A 22,874-nucleotide genomic window follows, 5' to 3' on the forward strand; every position below is an offset into this window, starting at 1 on the left:
GAACTTTTGCTACCCAAATTCAGAAACTGAGTAGATCCAGATACGGTTTTAAATAAACCCATCCCTAACCAAACTTTTACTACTCACTTACCAAAACCCAAGAGCCTCAGGTAATCGGTATCTGAACTCAGCATCCAAGCTGTCAGCCTCCAGACTCAGGAACCCGGAGGATGTGGCCCTGAATGCCGTGAGGCTTGGAGGAGTGCGAGATACCTTCCAACGGGGGTACGATTTCACAGAGGACGTGTTTTAACCAGGCCTCGCGGGATGGGTAGAGCTGTTTCTTTCCAACCTCAGTGACATCTGGTGATCCTGTGTTTGTTCCTATGAATGCCCTGGCCCACGGCTCTAGCAGTACTTCCAAACCTTTTGCCACTCTTCTTTTTTTTTTTATTTTTATTTTTTTATTTATTTATGATAGTCACAGAGAGAGAGAGAGGCAGAGACATAGGCAGAGGGAGAAGCAGGCTCCATGCACCGGGAGCCCGACGTGGGATTCGATCCTGGGTCTCCAGGATCGCGCCCTGGGCCAAAGGCAGGCTCTAAACCGCTGCGCCACCCAGGGATCCCTTTTGCCACTCTTCTTAAGTCCTCTACCTCCACTCCCCCACTTACTCTCAGCGAAGGACCTCACTTCTTACTTCATACAGCAAGAAGGAGAAAGAGACACAGGCAGAGAGAAAGAGTAAGCTCTCTGGTCTCTTCTTAGATGGTCACTAACACCATCATAAGGATCCTACCCTCATGAGTTCATCTACACTTAATTCCCTCTCAAAGGCCCTGCCTCTAAATACTATCACATCGGAGTTTAGGGCTTGGGGTGGGGGGCATTCAAACATTCAAACTGTGACAATAGTCTAGCTTTGTATTTCCTGCCTTCCTTTGCTTCTGCTTGGCCTTCTTCTCAGGTAGGCTCCTGAACAGCTATGAGTGACTTGATTTTCCTGACCACATGTCCCTCTCCCCAGTAAAACCACCCACCCTTTCTACACTTCATACACCCCTACTTCATTTCCATCGTCTCAAAGGAAGGAATCCCATAGCAGAATGACTTTTCCATTTGTCTTACGAATTTTATCCCTTCCCAAGTATACGGGTTGATGATAACCATCTTCTATGGTGTTTTTCTGTCTGCCCTGCATTCCTTCCTTCTCTAATTCTCCTTCCCTTTCCACGTGCTTTAGGCTGTTAATAATGGGACTGTGGCTTTCCCTAGCACAAAGTGGACCCATGACCCAAATAAGGCCATTTGGAGCCTGTTTCAAGGATGGATAAGGGGGCTGGAGGACAGTTGCATTCTTTTCTCTGAGACTGCCAGCCATTAGATGAGCATAAGCCCGACCACGTTACACAGAGTGAGCCTGCCAAAGAACAAGGCTGAAGAGTGGCAAAGATGCCAAGAAATAGGGTTCGAGTAGTTAGGGACTGAATGTTTGTGTCCCTGCCACTCCTCCCCTCAGATTCGTATGGTAAAGCCCTAACCCCTATGTGATGGTATTTGGAGATGGGACCGGGGCGGGGGTTGGTAATTAAGTTTAGATGAGTTCATGAGGGTAAGGTCTTTGTGATGGGATTAATGCCTTGTAAGAAGAGACCAGAGCGCCTGCCCTCTATCCCTGCTATGTGAGGGTACAACAAGAAGACCATCTGCAAGCCAGAAAGAGAGCTCTCACCAGAACGTGACCATGCTGGAATCCGGATCTCAGACTCCTCAGCCTCCAGAACAGTGAGAAATAAGGGTCTGTTGTTTAAGCCATCCAGATTATGATATTTTGTTACAGCAGCCTGAGCTAAGATAAGTACTAGCAATATTGTTTTTAAATTTTTGGATGTTTCAGTTATGTGAGCCAAAAACTTTTCTTTTTGCTGAATATTGTTTGAATTTGGTTGCTGTTGTTTGCCATTAAGAATTCTGATTAGTCTTCTTTCTCTATCCTTTAGCTTATTCCTCGATCCAGAACTTTGGTCTTTTTCCTCAAAACTAACTCCTTCCCTCAACCAATACACATGCTCCAGATTCCACCTGTCTAGAAAAACCTGCTTCCCTTCGTGTCAACAAGTCAGTGTTGGTAGGTGACAAAGCCTTCACTAGTCTGTGGCAAAACAAACAGAAACAGCAGTAATAATAAGAATAATTCAGTGAGGTTTTGTGTTGTTAGGCTTATGAAGGTACAATTTAAAAGATTTATTTATTTATTTATTTATTTATTTATTTATTTATTTATTTATTTGAGAGAGAGAGAGCAGAGAAAGGGGCAGAGGGAGAGGAAGAAACAGACTCTCCGCTGAGCAGGGAGCCTGACTCAGGGCTCGAACTCAGGACCCTGGTATTATGACCTGAGCCAAAATCAAGAGTCAGCTGCTTAACCAAGTGACCCACCCAGGCATCCCTTGAGATACAATTTAATACAGCAAAATTCACCATTTTCACATGCATAGTTCTATGAATACTGAGCAATATAAACAGTTGTGAAGCTACCACCATAGTCAAAATAAGGTATTTATTTATCAACCCCAAAACTTTCCCCTAGGACCTGGTAAACATTGATCTAACTTCTATTCCCATAGTTTTCTTTTCCAGAATGTCATATAAATGGGATCATGCACATGTAGCCTTTCATGTCTGCCTTCTTTCACTTAGCGTAATCATTCTGAGATTCATTCATGTTATTGGGTGTTTCATTAGTTCACCCTTTTAATAGCTGAGTAGTATTCCATTGTATGATGGTATCATAATTTGTTTACCCATTTCTCAGTTGATGGACATGGAGATATTTTCCATTTTTGATAATTATGAATAAGCTGCCATAAACATTTGTATATAGGTCTTTGCGTGAGCATGTGTTTTTATTTCTCTTGGGTAAATATCTAGGAGTAGGATTGCTGGGCCATATGGTATATGTATATTTAACTTTATGAAAAACTGCCACACTGTCTTCCAAAATGATTATACCATTTTGCATTCCTACCAGCAAAGTATGAGAGTTCAAGTTACTTGACATTCTTGTCAATATTTGGTATTATTAGGGTTTGTTTTTTGGTTTCTTTGCTTGCTTGCTTCTGCCATTCTAATGGGTGTGCAGTGATATTTCACTTGTGGTTTTACTTTGCATTTCCCTGATAATGATGTTGAGTATCTTTTCATGGGCTTATTTGCCATCTCTCTCTCTCTCTCTCTTTTCATTAAGAGAGCTTTTGCCCATATTAAAAACTGAGTTGTTTGTGCTCTTATTACTTTGAGAATGTTTCTGGAAGTGAGTCCTTTACAGATATGTTTTTGGCAAATATTTTCTCCTAATCTGTACTTGTCTTTTAGTGGCATTTAAAGGCAGAGTTTTAAATTTTGATGAAGTCTAATCCACCAATTGTTTCTTTCATGGTTCAGGCTTTTTGTGCCCTAAAATACCTTTACTAGGAGTTTTGTTTCTTAATTAAACTAAACTTATTTAATTCAGAGCATTTTTAATTCTAAGTCTATGCTGCTTTCTTTGTTGGAATTAAATTCTCTTTTCAAAAATAATAAAATGATAATAAGAATAGATAGAAGTGTGTGTGTGTGTGTGTGTGTGTGTGTGTGTTCACATGTGCTTGCCCAGAAAAATAGAGTTGATTGATGATTCTATGTTGGTGTCATAGGTCAGTTCCCCAGGAAACAGTCAGAAATTTGCATGTGAAATCTGTCTCCTTGACCAAACTCTACTCAGTCTCCTAAGGCTTCTTCTTCACTAGGCTTTGACCTTGGGCTTCAGTGTCTGTCCTTGTCAGGACTGCATCCCTCGGTTTTAGCAAAAATCCTAAACCAGTTTATAGAGAACCTCCTGCCTTGGATATCTGATCACCTTCTAGACCCAATGAGATCCTTCATCCCCTAGCATCCCCCAGGAGATACCCATCACCCTGGGCTGCCACCAGGAAGAATCTTGCCAAGATGTTTTCGTCAGAATCCTCCCTCACCCCCGATGTTTCCTCTTAGTAATTTTCCATCCACTGACCCCTACCCTGTTCCTTGGCTATAAATCCCCACGACTTGTCCTTGTTGAATTTGGAATTGAGCCCAGCTCTATACTGAGACCTCTTTTCTTCTATCTCAGTAGTTCCTGAATGAAATGTTTTTACTGCTTTACCTACTGTCCAGCTCCGGTTTTTCTTTGACAGATGGAGGAATTTTATTGGGGCGTGCTACTGGGAACAATCTCTCTAAGAGAGGGCGTGAAACAGGATTGGCAGGGAGGGATGTTGAATTATGATGCAGTTACGACAGAGGCCTCCCGCTGATCCCACGGGGAGCTCTGGAGCAGCCACGGCCTTTACGGAATTGCCCTGAACAGAAGGAAGGGTCTGGACTGTGTTGCTTCTCAACCATTCCTCCCTATCTGATGAGATGAAGTGTGAAACTAATATAAAATGAGGTATAGGAGTGAGAAAGATGAAGTATTGGAACTGTAGTAAGTCTTGGTGAGCCTGAGGCAACCCCTCTATAAGGAGAAATAAAACAAAACTAATTAGTCACTTGTGAAACCCTTTCCTTGGTTCTGTGACCTTTGCAACCCAGCAGCCAGGTATCCCGGCAACAGTCCCTGGGCTTTATCCCCGGTTTGCATCATCCCCTCCCCCCACCCCCTGGGGGTAAATGCATCTTTGTTACCTGTTCCATTGTTTCTGGCCCCCATGCAAAAAGGAGTGACTGTTTTTTCTGAGTCCAAATCTTTGCCCTTTGCAGCTGGGAGATCTGGATGGTAAAGACACTGCAGAGGTGAAAGACCTCCGTGCCCAGTAGTGAATCCTAGGGGGTGTGGACAAGCTTTCTATGCGAAGTTTAATAAAGGCTAAGTGTTCAGGGTTATATGGGAAATGATGTGTGGCTGGTTTTACTTTACATGCCCTGACATCACCCATGCATCATGATACCCTCTGCCCCACTCCTCGAATTGCTGTCAATCTAAGCCGAAGAAGCAGAGAAAAGCTCGGAGTCCGCCCGCCATCCAGCTCCACACAACCCAACCTGAGGATCCAGTAGAGGGAGAGAGGTCCTTCCTTCCCCAGGGTTATGCTCCCGGCGCCTTTGAGTCCTCTCAGCAAAAAGTGCTCCTGGGAGGTGGAACTGTCAGGAGAGGGACATTTGTCTGCTATCATATTTTTAATCTGACCCTCTTGAAATGAGAAGAAACTAGCCTAGAGTCATTCGACTAGCTTGGGGCAGAGCCAGAATTAGAGTCAGATGTCTCGTCTCTCAAGTCAAACGAGCCAGAACCCCTGCGCTCTGCTTGATTCTCCTGTCTTCCCCACCTCCTACATCCACTTAGTCATTAAGTTATTTTTACTTAGAAACAGCTCTCAGACTTGTCCCCCTCTCCTCAGTTATGGGTGCTACTTCTTTCACTTAGGTTCCACCTACTGTCCAGTTGCAATAGCTTTATAACTGGTCTTTCTGCCTCACTTTCTTCCATCGACAGCCCATTCTGCACACAGCAGCCAGTCATGGTTTTTGAGCACAAATTTGGCAACTCATCCCCCTGCATAAACCTTTCCATTGCTTCCATTCCTTTTCACGATCAAGGGTCCAACTCCTTAGCCATAGGTACAAATGTCATCCTTGGCATCGACAACATTATGACAAAGTGGACTGCAGGCAAAATTAACGGTGGCTTTAACCATAGGATATTCCTAAAACAGGCAGTCTTAGAATTGGTTTGGTGGCTCTGGGATGTTTTTGGAGACTCAAAAACTTTCTGTCCTTTCTCTTCTATCCTCACTGGGCGGCTTTCATCCTCAGGCTTTCATTAGGGTCACAAGATGGCTATTGCAACTCTAGATATCACATCCTCATAGGACAACATCTAAATCACAAAGGAAGGAAGGGAGGAAAAGGGGAACTCCTGGCACACAATTCCTTCTGTTGTTGCTGTTTTTTTTAATCAAAGATGAAACTCTTTCCTCAATGTCATCCCTCCACCAGACTTCTTCTATTTTTCTAGCCAGAACAAGTGCCATACACAGCCTTGGACCAAGCATTTTCATCAAAGGTAAAGGGAACTGTCTAGATTGGCTTAGGCCAATTGTGATTTATGTCCTGACTCGGGACACTTTACCACCTGAACAAAACCAAAGTTCTGTTTGCAAGAAGGAGAAATGGCTCATAGGATGGCAACCTACAGTGTGTACCCCAATCTACAAGGCCCTTGTACATTTTCTGTACCTACCCCTGTACATTTACTGACACTCTCTTTTATAATGACCTTTTACTCCAGCCATATGGAACCACTCACACTTCCCAGAATGGTCCTCTTCCCCCTGCCTGAAATAACCTTTTCCCCTTGATAATCTTATGATACTCATTCTTTTTGGAAAACGCAACTGAAATGTTACTGGCTTTGTAAAAATCTTTCCTGATCCTTCAAAACAGGATCAGTCACCCTTGACCTTTCCTGGTCCAGATGGTGTCTGGTACATTGTAGTTGCTCAATAAATATTTGTTGAGAATCTTTACATCTTGCGAGTGTGCTGCCATTTTGAGCTCTCAAGTTATTACCACTGCTTACATTTCAATTAATATCATTACTTTCATCATAGAGCCATGTGATGATTAATTTTATGTATCAACTTGATCAGGACACAGGGTGCCCAGATATTTGGTTAAATGTTGTTTCTGGATGAGATTAACATTTGCATCAGTAGGCGGAGTAAAGCGGATTGCCCTCCCCAATGTAGGTGGGCTTTATCCAATCTGTCAAGCACTTGACTAGAACAAACATGCAGAGAAAGGAAGAATTCACCCTTAGCCTGACTACTTGAGCTGGGGCATTGGCTTTCTCCTGCACTTGGACTGAGACATCATCAACTCTCCTGGTTCTCAGGCCTTCAGGTTTGCACTGGAACTACACGCCCAGCTTTCCTGCATCTCCAGTTTACAGCTGGCAGACTTGGAACTTCTCAGCCTTCAGAATTGTGGAAGCCAATCCCTTGTTTATCTGTCTTACCTGTCTATCTGTTCCGTGTTTCTGGAGAACTCTGTCTGATAGAAGACAGTTAAATTCTGTAGTATAGAAAAATGTTTCTAAATGGTGGGATCAAGTTGCTGAGAGGGAATGTGATTTTAAGGAAGCTAAAATATCCTAACTTGATGCGTGGTCTTCTATTATTCATAATATGAGACTATTATTATTCATCATATTCTATTTAATGGTGTCTATGATAAAAAATTCTCTTTCACTCCTGTGTATCTTGCATACCTCTTTTTGCACTGGAGAAATTATCTTATGCATGTCATGCAGAGATAGGGACACTTAGAAAGGCTCATGTGTATTGGGGCAAATACTAGATGGGGGTGTGTGTGCGGAAAAATTACAGAAATGCACCAGTGAGATAAAGGGTGAAGGGATGAGTGAAAATGAAGTAGAAAGTGATAAAATGTTAGAGTGGAATTGAGCCCAGGGCGTGGGAAACAAATTCACAATAATGTCAGGTGGTACAGGTGCTCAGCCATAAGTAACATGAATGTACAAGAATCTTATTCCCTTTTGAATGCTCTCTCCATTCTTGTAAACGGTGTACTTCCATAAGTAACCAGGCTTAGGAAGTGACATTCCATCTTCCTGGGAGCTCTGTGCTCTGACCGACGTGACAGTGGCTTAGGACCATTCCAGCAAAGCAGGTGGGGCAAATCTCTGGCGTTCTGCTGCTGGCAGGTACTGGCTCACGAAGAAAGGGAAGCAGGGAATGTCTATGCAGCCACAGAACCAGACTTTGAGGAGGAAACTACTCGTATCAACAGCATGAGACCTTGGGGAGGACATGTATGCTTAAAGGGAGGAAAACAAAGGCCCTAAATTAAAGAAGAGAAGAAAAGAAGAAAGGAAGGGAAGATGGAAAGAAAGATAAAGAAGGAAAGGAAGGAAGAATGAAGAGGGGAGATGGGAGTTGAAACCTTGAGGGGTAAATAGGACATGTAAGTTGGTTGGACTGAAGTTGCTTCCAGGAATCTCTGCCTAATTTCTTTGAACTGTGACTCAGGTGCATGTCTGTCCTTACCCAGGGGCATGTCTGTCCTTGTTCTGACAGAACTTTAAACTGTTTACCTCGTACTCAGCCCGAGTGGCTTCTCCATTCTCTGTATCTAGTTATCTATCTACTTTCAAAGCAAGAAGCATGGATGACCTAGGTACCGGCCTGTGCACACCTGTCACTGTCATCACTGCTCAGCCCCTTCCCCAACCTTAGGCTCTTTTCTACTGTCTTTTTTAGCTGCCACTGTCCTGTGGTCCTTGGTCCCCTTGGAACATCTGTAGCTGAGGGTAAGGGCCGGGAGTGCTGTGTGCTCCGAAGAAGGGAATGTGGTCACATGCAGTGCTTTCTGTTTCATTTCAGCCAAATATCCTCCTTTATTTATTTATTTTTTTAATTTTTAATTTATTCAAGATAGACATAGAGAGAGAGAGAGGCAGAGACACAGGCAGAGGGAGAAGCAGGCTCCACGCAGGGAGCCCGAGGTGGGACTCGATCCTGGGTCTCCAGGATCACGCCCTGGGCTGAAGGCGGCACTAAACCTCTGAGCCACACAGGGATCCCAATATCCTCCTTTATTTTATTTTTTTTTTTTCCAATATCCTCCTTTAAATTCAGAAAAAGTACATGCCTTCTAAACTAGACTGAACCCTCTTGGGGTAGCTACCAAGGACCACCAGAGAGCACCTGCCCTACGGGAAGGTGGTTGGATACTCGTCCTGTATTTCTTTGGGTGCAGCTGTGTTCCTTTTACTCCCCTACCAGGGAACACAGTGGCCTCCACTATCTCTATGGCCCATAAAATCCGCCCTCCGCAACAGAATGAATGAACTCTTTCACACAGCTGCTATGGCTAAATAAGAAACTTCTCTCTAAAGGTCTTAAAGGGATTAACGATGATTTTTTACGTCTAGAGCTCTCAGAACCAAGGAAAGAGAGATCTTTTAGAGGACAGAAAAGCCTTCTCGATAACTCTATCATACCTCATGAGATTTAACCTCTCATTAAGACTGGCTCTTTACCACACCCAGCAAAATATGCTTGATATTCAAAGTATGAAGTCTCCTCTTTTCTGAACTAAATTTCATATGAAGCACAATCAAGCTAACCTTTTTTTTTTTAATTATTTATTTATATGAGAGGGAAAAAGAGAGAGCACAAGCAGGAGGGAGGTGTAGAGGGAGAGGGAGAAGCAGACTTCCCCTTGAGCAGGGAGCTGGATACAGGACTTAATCCCAGGACCCTGGGATCATGACCTGAGCCAAAGGCAGACAGACACTTCATGGACTAAGCCACCCAGGTGCCCTCAAGCAAACCTCTACTGAGCACTTCCATGACCAGGTATTTTGCTAAGCACTTTGTTTTTTTTTTTTAATTTTTATATATTTTTAAAAGATTTTATTTATCTATTAGAGAGAAGCAGGGAGAGCAGAAGCACGAGGAGGGGTAGAGAGAGAGGGAGAAGCAGACTCTCCTCTGAGCAGGGAGCCCAATGCAGGGGTCTATCCCAGGAACCTGGGATCACGACCTGAGCTGAAGGTAGATGCCTAACCAACTGAGCCACCCAGGTGCCCTGCTAAGCACTTTATAATACACACTTCCCCTACTATCTGAAAGTTCATTTTATGCCATTTCACTTTTGCAAAAGACCCACGTCAGTACCTCTTTTAATTAACAGAAAGAAATTCAAAGAAAATTTTTGTTTTTGCAAAATGGTCATTGCTTCTTTGCTTTAGGTCATCTCCGCTTATGAAAGTTTTCATATGAGTACTCTACTCTCAGAAAGTAGAAGAAATCTGTAGGCTATTTTCTTCTCAAACGTAGGTGGTATCATGTAAGATCCTCCTGATTTACCTGAACCAATCAGGTATAAGGCCAAAGGGCATTTATGGGCTCACGAGACAGGCATAGGGCTGACTTCAGACAGGACTGAATTCTAACAATGTTATCAGAACCTTGTCTCCCTCCATCTCCTGGATTGGCTCCACCTTCCTTTGCCTGTTGCCTTTGTTCTTAGAATGTAGGTGGGGGCAGGTGACTGGAGCTGCTCCAGCCAGACAGTCTTCCAGTGTTTGTTCTCAGTGGGAAATCAAGAGCTTCCTCCTGGGTGCTCAGATGCATTCTAATTAGATGGGATCACATGCTCATCCCAGAACTGGTCTCAGGGCCAGGGGCCTCAGAGAGTCTCTCCTAGATCACATTCTGCATTCTTGGAGTGAGGTGATGGAGCCCCCAATCAGGCCAGAGAGATATAGAGTAGGAGAAGAGGTTCCCCAAATGGATATTGGGGAAAGAGTTACTCCGTAACTCTAACGCACCAAGACATTTTCCAAAACCCTTGTGAGTATTAGTATTCCAGTTAAATAGATGAGGAAACTGAGGCTTGGGGTTTAAGTAACTTGCCCAAGATCACTGCTAAGTAATTGGCAGAGCAGAGACTTGAATCCTGTCATATTTAACTAGCCATACTTGCTTTTCCATTTATTCAAAGGAAATGTTTGCTCTTTAAATAAATAAAAACAAGACTATATAACTAGAGCAAAAGAATTAATGTCAAATTTTCCATAAAGAAAATCATCCCTAACTTGCCCTACAAATGTATCCCAGACGACAGCCTAGAAGCCCTCTAAGAAGGCATAACTCTCTTTTCAATATGCCATTGGCCAAGTTCTGCTGCGAAAGGAAAGGAAGGGAGTGTGGCGATTTATTAAACAGACTTGCTTCTGATACCACCATCAAAACGATTTGAACTGAAAACTTCACTAGCTTTAAGAAAATCAACATGTTAAGTGAATTCTTGATATAATTTTTTCTTTCCTAGACACTTCAGATGGGCCCAGCTACCTCCTAGAAGGATTTTGCAATAGTCATCCAGGAGGTACGGTCATTATTGATTTTGTTCTGAACTTTTAACCACAAGTGGCTATAATGTCAGTTATTAATGGTCTTATCATATTGACACAGGGCCATGAACTAACCAAGATAGAGAAAACCATGTGTACACTACAGGATGAAACCCTCAATGTAGAGTTAGTAGAGTCCTAGATGTGGCACTCATTAACTCCATAACTTCAGACAAATCACCTTAACTTGCTGGTACTCACTTTCTTCATCTGTAAAATCTTTAAAATGATGATGATGCTTCCTTTATAGGCTTTTATGAAATTCAGATGATATGATGTGTTTTAAAATTCCAGAATATCTGTATTCCATAAATGTGAAGTATTATAATCCTTCCAGTCCAAGGATCTGAGAACTCCAGGGCTTTGTATTCATACTAACTGCCAAGAGAACCAAGAGGCAGACAAATCCCAATCAAGTTAGAAATAAAGCCTGCAACTTTAGCAGCTGATTCTGGACTAAGTAATGGCTGCTTAATAACAGTAATGGCTTGCTGCAAAACAAAACAAAACAAACAAACAAAAAGCAAAACCAAAATCAGAAATGTGTTTCATTAGATTGAAATGCAAAAGGAGCATGAGAGAAGCATGGCACCAAGTTCTGAGGCAAATTGGCAGTAACCAAAACTGCATGATCCAACTTTCTCAGCACATGTGACTTCTAGATCTTTTACTCTCGTCCAAAAGTTTCCACTAAATCCTCATCACCTCACACTTGTCACCTCACATATCATCAAACCCCTTAGCAGGAAGCAGGGCTCAGAAGAAAGACCCACAAGTCAGAAACCTATAGAGTAATTTCACCAAGACCAAATTGGAGCAACAGGTGACACCAAGGACAGACCTTTCAGATTTCAAGGTCTAGTGCTGGTAAAAGTGATCACTGTTGGGGCAAATTGGTGGCCAGGCCTGCAATGGGGCAGAGGATAAGCTCCATCAACACTAGGGAGTCAGGACACCTGGGTGGCTCAGCGGTTGAGCATCTGCCTTTGGCTCAGGTCATGATCCTGGGGTTCACGGGATCGAGTCCCACATCAGGCTCCCTGCATGGAGCCTGCTTCTCCCTCTGCCTGTGTCTCTGCCTCTCTCTCTCTCTCTCTGTTTCTCATGAGTAAATAAACAAAATCTTAAAAAAACAAAAACAAAAACAAACAAACAAACAAAAAAACACTAGGGAGTCATCTTCCTCCCAAAGCCTTCCCTGGTATTCTTTAGAAGGTTTAAGAGGCCAAAGCAAGGGTTTCTTTCCAGAAATGGTCTGACTTCTGTGTTACAAAATCTATCCCATCTCCATTCTGCCATGAGAAATTTGCTCTCATCTTAAACTAAGTGAGAGGGCTTCACAAGAAATATTTGGAAATCCTGACTGGTGTCTTCTGGAATTTGAAGGACACAGGCACTAGTGACTGACTTTCACCACAAGAAGCCTAAAGGTGGGAATCTGGTTGGAGGGGCTGCCTTGCAGCCGAATGAAGAGCCAAGGCTCACTGGCAGGGCACTGACTGCACTTCCATTGATGGGAGATGGGATAGATTTTGTAACACAGCAGTCAGACCATCTCTGGAAAGAAACCCTTGCTCTGGCCTCTTAAAGCTCCTAAAGAATGTTTCTGGCCTCTCTTGCATAGCCTGAAGGTGGGTCATGGGCCGATACTGGCAGCCATTTCACAATATCTTTGTGTGCCCTTCATAGCTAGGGAGTGTAGCACTTCCTTTTAGAATGTGCCAACTTAGGACCTACCATAGTATTCCTAGCCTTTGCAGGCTTGAGATGATAGGAGAAGCAACTTTCTGTACAAAATAAAAACCTGTAATCCCACTAGCTTTTTACTCCTTTAGAAGTGTAGAGAAGTCTCCTTCCCTCCTCTTGTCTGTAACAATTTGATGTGTATCTTTTTTTTTAAAAGACTTTATTTATTTATTTTAGACAGAAAGAGTGTGTGCAGGCACCAGCAAGCACAGGCAAGGGAAGTAGAAGGGGAGGGAGAGGGAAGAGAGAAAGAATCTGAAGCAGACTCAGCACAGAGCCGGTCTTGGGGCTCAACGTCATGACACTGAGATCATGACCTGAGCTGAAATCAAGAGTCACATACTTAACCAACTGAGCCTCCCAAGTGCCCCTGGTGTGTATTTTCTTAAGTTATCTTTTATGTTTATACAAATCTAGAAGATAGATAGATAGATAGATAGATAGATAGATAGATAGATGATAGGTGATTTAAAAACATAGCCACACATACTCTGGTTTCTCTTCAGATCGTATAAATCTTTCACCTTTTACTAAAGATTTTCATGGAGAGGAACAATTCTGAGTCTTAACTCAATTTTTTGAGGCCCCGTTTTAAGCAGGAATATCTATAAAGTATAAAGAAAGATGTTTGGAAGTCCATCTCTGTCTTCCGTTAAGGCAGTAGGTGGCCTATCATCACAAGATGACTAAGGAAACTAGTGAGCTAACTGCAATAGGAACATTTTTAGCTTTGTGTGTTTTAAGTGTTATGGTTTCTACTCACAACTAATGTGCTTACTGCTAAGTTCTGTACTTCGTTATTTTCACTTTGGCTAGTTACTGAAGTGAAAGTCTTTTTAAATAATTTGTTCTTGGGACGACTGGGTGGCTCAGCGGTTGAGCACCTGCCTTCGGCCCAAGGCGTGATTCTGGAGACCCGGGATTGAGTCCCACATCGGGCTCCCTGCATGGAACCTGCTTCTCCCTCTGCCTGTGTCTCTGCTTCTGTGTGTGTGTGTGTGTGTGTGTGTGTGTGTGTGTGTGTGTGTGTCTCGTGAATAAATAAATAAAATCTTTTTTTAAAAATTGGTTCTTTCTAAGCTGGTACTAGGAGTTGGTGTACCTTGCTCTATAAAAAAAAAAAATAGCCACAAAATGTTTGATATTGCTCTCATCTAGAGATGGAATTTATGTTCCCTTCCCTTGAGTTGAGAGGCAGCTCTGATCCCTTGGACCAATGGAATAACAGTGGAAAAGCAGCTATGTGACTTCTGTGGCTAGGTCATGAAGGGCCATGAGGCTTCCATCTTGGTCCCAAGAGACGTTAGCACTTGAAACACTGAGCCACCATGAAGGGAATCTGACTCCCCCGAGCTGTGATATCAAGGAGGCCACACAGGGGTTCCCTGGTCAGGGGTCCTAGCTGAACCTGTCATTCAGCATTGCAGCCCAGGCAGCAGACATGAGAGTAAAGACGCATCGTAGGAGTACGTCTTCCAACTCCAGTCTTAGCCACACAGTCATGCCTGCTGTAGCTATCACTGGGCAGAGGAAAACCAATCCTGCTATGGTCTGCCTCAATTCCTGACCCACAGAATCCTCAAGCATAATAAAATGGTCATTGTCTTACAACATTAAGTTTTGGGATGGCTCATCGCATGGTGATGGGTAACAGGAACAGACAGAGATATTCATGTTATCGGGGTAAGGATGGAGTAGAAAGGGGCACGATTAGGGGCAGGAAGGCAAGGTATGAGGCTTTTGCAGGAGTCCACATGAGATAGGAGGAAATTAAGGCAGTGTTTGGAGGAAGTGGGGGGGCAACTGAGAAACATGCTCAACATTATGCCCCACGTCCCGTGTCAAGAGGGTAAAGCATAGGAGACAGGAGAAGAACAGTAGGGCAGGGACCTCCCTATATACTATGAATGCAGGTCTCCTTTGGCAGATCTCAGCGTTTTCCTGTGTGTGCAGACTCGGCTTTCTTACCCCAGGCTGTGATTACACGGTTTAGTTCCACAAACGGGAGGCCCTGAAGGTTAGGCTGTAGATTACATTAATCAATCCATTTTGTTTTATCTTACATGCTTACTTAAAAGCCTCTTCCACTTAGAAAGAAAATATATGCAAAGTAATGTACAAATCAGCAGAGCCTTGGCATCTTTTTCAGCTGAGCCCTTGTGCCTTGTCTGGGAACAGAGTGGGCCCTGGGCAAGCAGGGTCCGTCTATAGCAAACAGGGTCTGGGGTCACCCTCCCTGCAACAGGGCAGGGAGGTGGGTGGGAGGGACGCGTACAGAAGAACAGAAAGATAAAGAAAAATTGTTCACAGCCACCACACTGACATGTTTCAAGAAACACCAGGCCCAGACTGTAGAACAGTATGTGCAATAAGGTATAGCTTACATTCTAAAAAAGATCTGCATGTGTGAATATGTGCAGAAACAAAAGACCAGAAGCATATGAGCCAAAAATGGTAAGGTTGTTCTTTTTAGGACATAGAATTACTGGTTTTTTTTAAAAAGATTTTTATTTTCTTTATTTTGAGGAGGGGGAGGAGATGGAAAGGGAGAGAGAAAATCTGAAGTAGGCTCCTCGCTGAGAGAGGCATGACACAAGGCTCCATCCCACCGCCCTGAGATTATGACCCGAGCCCAAACCAGGAGTTGGATGCTTAACCGACTGAGCCACCCAGGTGCCCAGGAATTATTTGTTTTTATTGGTTTGTTTGTTGGGTCCTTTGTGCTTTTTTTTTTTTTTTTTATGTTCCAAGTTTCCTGCATCTATATGGCTTCTGAAAATTAAAATAAAAAATGTTATGTTACAAATCACTGGGCCCTCACAATTTCATCCACCAGCCCATATATATCAGTACTAGTAGTGCCTGCAGGTTCTACCTTAGATCAACATACTATTCTTCATTTTACAAATGAGGAGATTACAAATACAATAAGGAACTATTTCCCGCACAGCATATAGGGACCTTCTTAGTCTTCCTTCTAGAATTCTAAACTTTCTCTTACACTCACCCCATTCTCCAAATGTTCAGGACAGCCTCTGGGTCCCCGCTGGTCCCCTCTACGGTGTCAGGTATGTGGTTTTTAATAACCCATGTCTGTGCTCCTGAACCACTTCTTTCCTCTCTCTCTCACCTGCTGTATTCTCCTATTCCCCACCCTCTACCAAGTGCCTACTTTCCAGGTAGATCTCAGTGAGATGTTAGTAACAGTGAACACATTAAACTAATTCACCGCATTTCAATAGCTAATGGCTTCATAGTCACTGGGTTTTAAAAGAGTCACTGGGTTTGTCCAGTTAATGTTCTTGCATCTCTAATTGGTGATACTAAAGTTTCAGTTAAATGCAGATTTTCACGCTTCCATTAAACCCATGTGCAAGGAGGTCACAACCTCTTTTAGCCAAGCAGGAAGGTTTCCTGTAGCCAGGCGCCATCGCCATTACCATCAGAGAGCAGGAGCTAATTTGGTCATGTTGATGGATGCCGAGATGGTGCCCAGACTCATCTACAGTCGGAACTACAGGGCTAGAGTGCAAGAAACTAATTTCCTCCTGGCCTGAAGTGCTCTAGGTCACCCCTGGTTACAGGGAAAATGACACGAGTCATGCATCTCCTGAGCCAGCTCTTACAGAGTGTTGTGCACAGTGAAGCCCCCCCTCCAATAACAGTCAGTGTATGCAGAATGCATGTTGTCTCACCCCATTAGTTCCAAGTTTTGAACTCCGATATCCCAGAAAAAAAGGTTAGGGCAACTGCAGAATGTGGCAGTTACAAAAAGCACTTCAAACCAATACCCACTGGAGGAAGAAATGCAGACAAGCTTCTGAACTCTAGCCAGTGGGCTGATTCAAAACAAAGCTGTCTCTGCCCAAGAGAATTCCTTCCCTGGGGCGGCCTTTCAATGGTTTGAAGGGTTTTCTGTGGCTGCTTTCTGAGGAGGAGAGGTGAGGATCTTGTTTTGTTTTTCTGTTAAGGTTTCATTTATTAAACAAGTATTTGTAACTACCTACTATGTGCCGAGTACTGTGCCAGGCACTGATGATTCAAATATGAATATGGCTCAGTCTGTGTTCCCAAAGAAGTGACAGTCTAGTTGGGGAATGGCAGTGGGGATTGGGGCAAATGATGAAACAGATGGAAATAAAATAGATGATTGGCCCTCAAGAAGGGTATTGAAGGACAGAGACGAGGGCGTGCTTTGTCCTCATGCCAGGAGACAGATAGAGGTGGGAATGGAGGGTCGGGGGTGGGAAGGAGGCTGAAAGGCAGGAAAGGGTCTGGAGGAAAGTCTTCACTCCAAGGATAGTTAGTCAACCAAGTGGATATGTGAGGTCCAGCAGAGGACAGAGAGCTGAAAAAGATTAAAACCTGTTCATTGATGAAAGACAGTTCCAACCCCAGATTTTTATAGCAGTGTCTTTTTCGTTTGTTTCTTGTTTAACTCTAAAATTAAAGGTAAGCAGAAACATTCTGTAACCCTTGCAAATTGAAAGGGTACAATCTGATCTGTTCATTTCACACAGTTAAGCTCCTTCAATTCTTCCTTTCTCTGCTGTGAGCCTTTTGGATTCACACGTGTCCTAGAAGATGGATCAGAGAAATATAAATAGAAAAAAAAGAAGGAAAGAAAAAGAAAAAGTGAAAGTCCATCCTTTTTAAGTAGTTGGTTTATATTTTATAATCTATTCCCAAAGACATTCGGAGGAAGCAACTAATGTTTCTGTTTAACTGATTCAGTTAAAATGATTGAGAAAAAGTTGGAAACGAAAAGCTACATTTTTACTCTATTTCCTCAATTACCTGATAATTGGGAGATAACTACAGAATATGCCACATCCACTCCAAAGTATATTTACAGGAAAAATGCCAGAGGTCTGTCTCCCTTTCTTTCTCTCTAAATAAAGGGTTTCCAGATGCTCTAGATACACCTAAAGTATATACTCTTATATGGCAAACTGACTAAATATGTTTTCCTTTAAAACTAATCTTTTAAATTATAAGCAATATATGCTTATGGTTTAAAAGTACAGACAGACAGAACAGTCAGTCATCAGAAATAATCACAGTCAATAGCTTTGTGAGTATATGTATTACAACAACGGGATTATATTGTAGATAATGGCATCTCCAGAATTTCTACGTTAGAGAGGCTTAGGATGGGGCCATCCGGTTGGATGTGAAGGCTGGGAGAGAAGCTTCTTTTGCAGAGTCAGCCATTAGCATTTGAGTTGATGTTGATTTGCCATGGTTTGTGGGGTGGGAACTGGAGGAGGTTACGGGAGAATCTAGAGGCTTCTCTGAACTGGCCATGGCAAGCTGTACGTGTCCATGTTCCCACAACTTGCTTTTTTATTTAAAAATATACCTTGGAAAAAAAAATATATATATCTTGGTGGGGATCCCTGGGTGGCTCAGCCGTTTGGCACCTGCCTTTGGCCCAGGGCGCAATCCTGGAGTCCCGGGATTGAGTCCCATGTCAGGCTCCCGGTATGGAGCCTGCTTCTCCCTCTTCCTGTGTCTCTGCTTCTCTCTCTCTCTCTCTCTCTGTGTCTATCATAAATAAAATAAATAAATCTTAAAATATATATATATATATATATATCTTGGTGGTGCCTGGTTGGCTCAGTAGCTTGGGTGTCCAGCTCTTACTTTTGGCTCAGGTCATGATATCAGGGTCGTGAGATTGAGTCCCTTGTCAGGCTCTGTGCTCAGTGTGGAGCCTGCTTGAGATTGTGTCTCTCCTCTCCTTCTGCCCCAATCCTGCTTGCGTGAACTGTCTCAAAATAAATAAATAAATAAATAAAAATATGTCTTGAACATTTCACCAAATCATCAACATATATAGATCTACCACCTTCTTTTATAATAGCTAATAGGACTGCATTGTACCTAACTAGACTATTGGTAAATATTTAGACTTTTTAAACCTTTCATTAAGCATTCTCTCATACTTATGTGCATATATGTGTATATACATTGTATATACGTGTATAAAAATCTTCTGCTCGTAACTAAGAATTTCTATAGAATAGATTCATAGAGGGGGCACCTGGGTGGCTCAGTGGTTGAGCGTCTGCCTTTGGCTCAGGTCCTGGGATCGAGTCCCACATCAGGCCCCCACAGGGAATCTGCTTCTCCCTCTGCCTATGTCTCTGCCTCTTTCTCTGTGTCTCTCATGAATACATGAATAAAATCTTTTTTAAAAAAGATAGATTCATAGAAAGGAACTTTCTAGGGATGCCTGGGTGGCTCAGTGGTTGAGCATCTGCCTTGGCTCAGATTGTGATCACAGGCCCTGGGGACTGAGTCCTGCATCGGCTCCCCGTGGGGAGCCTGCTTCTCCCTCTGCCTGTGTCCCTGCCTCTCACTGTGTGTCTCCCATGGATAAATAAATAAAATCTTAAAAAAAAAAAAAGAAAAGAACTTTCTAGGGTGAAAGATATATACACTTAAAACTTTGACAGAAAACTGTCATCCTTTAATATATAGTTAATATACAGTTCAATAAACAGTTGTTACGTGGCCCTACCACCATGATGTTGGCAATACTTACATGATTAATAGAATGACTGTATAATCTAGTGTCCAAGACAGAACATTTTTGAAAGAGGAGGTGAATGCTATTAATTATTATACTAGGACCACAGGAATTAGCCAGAACTGTCATGGGGAAATGGAGACATCTGGTCACCCTAATAATTATTAACACAAACAGTATTAATAAGAATCGTATTGCTGACAGTTTAAGAAACCTCTGCAAATAACTTAAGAAATTTCAGCTATCCTTTTCTCCTTCCCAAACTTAATGTTGTCGCTCACACAGCATTCAGTGAGGGAGTACACAAATCTTCCAGCAACCTACTTGTCAGATCTTGTCTTAATGACAGCAAACTAAAGGTTTAGGGAAAAGAAGGAAGAATTTACTTTTAAATATTTGGTACCATTAAACTTTTCATTTGAGAAAGGAAGATCCCCAAACTGGGAATCATAGCTGGATATCAAAATATCTCGTGGAATAAAGAAATCATATGGAAAAAAGAAAAAAATGTTTTGGAAAATTGTAATAACATTTGCTTCCTGTAAATCTAGCCTCAGCATTGCCTGATAAACCCAAGAGATATGGAAAAGCTGGGGAAAGAGCATAGCATATGTGTTTTTCTGAGGCCTATGACTTGAGTCTCAGCAGGCTAAGTTTCAGGCAATCTCTGAACTACTGTTGATTTTTATGGCTCATCCTGAGAGTATATTTCTCTTTGATGCCCTGTAGAGTGCCGGTGGGGCTCAGACTATTTTTTGGTTCTTTATGGACAATCCATGACCTGGGATACTAGACACGTGGCCTTCTGAGAGTGTGGTCAGTCGCATGTGTCACTTCCCCTTTCCAAGACTGGGGAAAAAAACTTATCTTGCTCCCAGGCAGGATCAATCTATGGTGGAAATCTGTGTAGGTTCAAGAGAGGACTTGTTGTTCCAGATGGAGGAGAGCCCATCACATGCCTTGTGTGTGTGTGTGTGTGTGTGTGTGTGTGTTCCCGTAGGTCCAGCCCCGCCCTTTGTTCTTCATTAAGGATTACATTCCTTTTTCTGCCTGTTATCCAGGCTCAGGAAGAAAGCCCTTGATGGGTTAATGAATCGCCCAGCACACTGAATCATCTGTCTTGTGTTTCTCACTAAATGAGAGGCTTTAACAGATCAGTGCTGAGGTGTTGAGAAGTATGTTTCTAGCTAATGGCAAGCTGTTGAAAATGCCTCAGAGCCCTACAATCCACCACCTGAAGCCAACTCCACCAGAGGGTATTTTCCAAAACGTTTCTCATTTCACCTTTTGTCCCTCAGTTGCTAATTCAAAAAGTGGATGTAATGGCCTAATTTTTTTTAAAGCTGAGTTATTTCAATAAGGTAATGCTTAGTAAGAGCAATTATTAACCTACTTTAATTTTTTTTTCAATGTGCATCACTATTCCCACCTTCTCACATAAACTTTGTTTGGATTAAGGCCTACATTTGGCAAAATATTTGAGATTCATTTTGTTTCTGTGAAACTGATGTTTGCCTTTGTCAAAAGCTATCCAAAAGCTGAGATCAATCTATAGATCCTAACGAAGATAGCTGAGATGTTTGTTTGTCAAAAACAAACAAAAATTGCCAAACAGTATGTATGGCAGATCTCATTTATGTATAAATATAATATGTGTTCGTATATGGATAGAGGAAATTTAAAAGACCGAAATGTGCACCACATTATTAATAGTTGTTAGATCTAAGGGTGGGATTGCCAGGGCTTTTTACTTCCTAAGACATCTGGATGATTTGCTTTTTATACAATAAGCATCTGTTACTTTTCCAACCCGAAAGAGGAAGGAGATGCAAAAATAAAGTTACTAAGAAGGATTGAACTGATTTCTTAGTCCTACAATCAAATGAGCTGAGCTAACCAAAAGCAAACATAAGGAGCTTAGCAGTGGGAAATGAACGAACGGTCTGTGAGGCAGAAGGTAGCACTGTGATATATTAATAAATAGTATAGGTACACTACTCAGGGCAGAGGAAAGGACAAGTGCCAGAGAGACAGAATTTTCCAGGTATTACTCATTAAAAATAAACTTGTTTTAAAAATAAAGTCGTTTTTTAATCCGCTTAGAGAACTTTTTCAAACTCACAGAATTATTTTAGAAAAGCATCATTTTGGTTATATAATCTCATTTAAGAAAATGTTCAACTAGAATATGTCAGATGTTAGGTAGAAGTGCCTGATGGCAAATTATTGATACGTAGTTCAATTATCTCAGCTCTAACCTACTATTTTGAGTCATCCAGGGTGGTGTAGGGGAAATTACATAGGTCTTGAAGATTCAACCTGGATTCAACTCTCCCCTCTCTCCCTATACTTGCAATCTGATCTTGAATAAGTTACTTAACCTCACAGAGCCTCAGCTTTCTAAATTAAGTGCATTTTGTAGCAATACTGCATAGGGTGGGTATAAGGCTTAAAAAATTATCTGTAAAATGCGTTTTGCAACCTGTAAAATCCTCTAGTGTATGGTGGGTACTGAATACTGAGGGAATAAATGACACAGTATTATTCTAGAGTTTGTTAAGTGTCCATACTGAAATGAAAGAGAGAAAAGAGGGGAAGAGGGAAAGATGGAAGAAGGGAGGAAGGCAAAGAGAGGAGAGAGAGAGAGAAAGAGAAACTCATTTTAGCTTCTTAAGGTGTGGAATTTTCAAAGAATGAAAGTGACCGTTATGATTAAGAAGAAGAAAAAAGTAGCCATGGTTGAACGAAGTCCCTAGATTTAGAATAATACCACAACATTCTGAAATTGCCACACACACATTTCATACAGCTCCTGTCATCCTTCAACGCCATCACAAGGGCGATTCCTTATTTTCCAGGCAAAGGCAGGAACTCCCTCCCCATGAAGGCCAGGCATGAGAAGATTAGCTGTGCTAATGAGATTCCTTTTCAGAGGAATTAAAACTAATAGAAACAAAACAACTTTCCAGTTGGAGAGAGGAGTCCCCTTACAAGTGTGAGTTCCCTTCGTGATAATATCCAAAGTGATAGCTCTGTAACCCAGTCTGCTCTTGGGGCCACAGTTAGGCAAAAGGTAAAGTCAAGCATATACTCAAGGATATTTTAATCCTCCTACACAGGTTGTTTGGGTGTATGGAAGCACCTCATCAAGAAGTTTAAAACTCCTGTTTTGGGGATCCCTCGGTGGCTCAGCGGTTTAGTGCCTGCCTTCAGTCCAGGGCGTGATCCTGGAGTCGCAGAATCGAGTCCCACGTCGGGTTCCTTGCATGGAGCCTGCTTCTCCCTCTGCCTGTATCTCCACCTCTCTCTCTGAGTGTCTATCATGAATAAATAAATAAATCTTTAAAATAAAATAAAACTCCTGTTTTATTTATTTTTTTTATTTTTATTTTTTATTTATTTTTATTTATTATTTTTAAAAAGATTTTAATTTATTTATTCACGAGAGACACAGAGAGAGGGGCAGAGACATAAGCAGAGGGAGAAGCAGGCTCCCTTAAGGGAGCCTGATGTGAGACTCGAGCCCAGGACCCCGGGACCACGCCCTAAGCCAAAGGCAGATGCTCAACCACTGAACCACCCAGTGCTCCCAAACTCCTGTTCTTTTAGAAAGAACTTGATCTGACAGCTTGTGGTTAACCGGCCCTCCATTACAGGTTCTTCCCTTATCCTGCAGCCCTGGCATTGTC

At 42.4% G+C, this 22,874-nt stretch overlaps 2 long non-coding RNA genes and 1 other non-coding gene across 3 annotated transcripts in view; 2 read left to right on the forward strand and 1 right to left on the reverse strand.

The window, feature by feature from the left end:
* Positions 1-1,735, reverse strand: part of LOC112648231 (uncharacterized) — a 32,514-nt gene extending 30,779 nt beyond the window's left edge. The window contains exon 1 of the long non-coding RNA XR_003128838.3: positions 1,674-1,735. This is a non-coding gene — a long non-coding RNA (uncharacterized LOC112648231). The remainder of the gene's footprint in view (positions 1-1,673) is intronic.
* On the forward strand, positions 1,320-22,497 carry LOC118355245 (uncharacterized). The gene is made up of 3 exons (XR_004817319.2): positions 1,320-1,739; positions 1,942-2,069; positions 22,305-22,497. It is a non-coding gene; the product is annotated as an uncharacterized LOC118355245 (long non-coding RNA).
* LOC112649017 (U5 spliceosomal RNA) lies at positions 13,137-13,253 on the forward strand. Its single transcript, XR_003129439.3, has one exon. It is a non-coding gene; the product is annotated as a U5 spliceosomal RNA (small nuclear RNA).
* Positions 22,498-22,874: the final 377 nt, after the last annotated feature.

The sequence above is a fragment of the Canis lupus genome, chromosome 7, assembly GCF_003254725.2.
Source record: "Canis lupus dingo isolate Sandy chromosome 7, ASM325472v2, whole genome shotgun sequence".
Taxonomy (NCBI): Eukaryota; Metazoa; Chordata; class Mammalia; order Carnivora; family Canidae; genus Canis; species Canis lupus.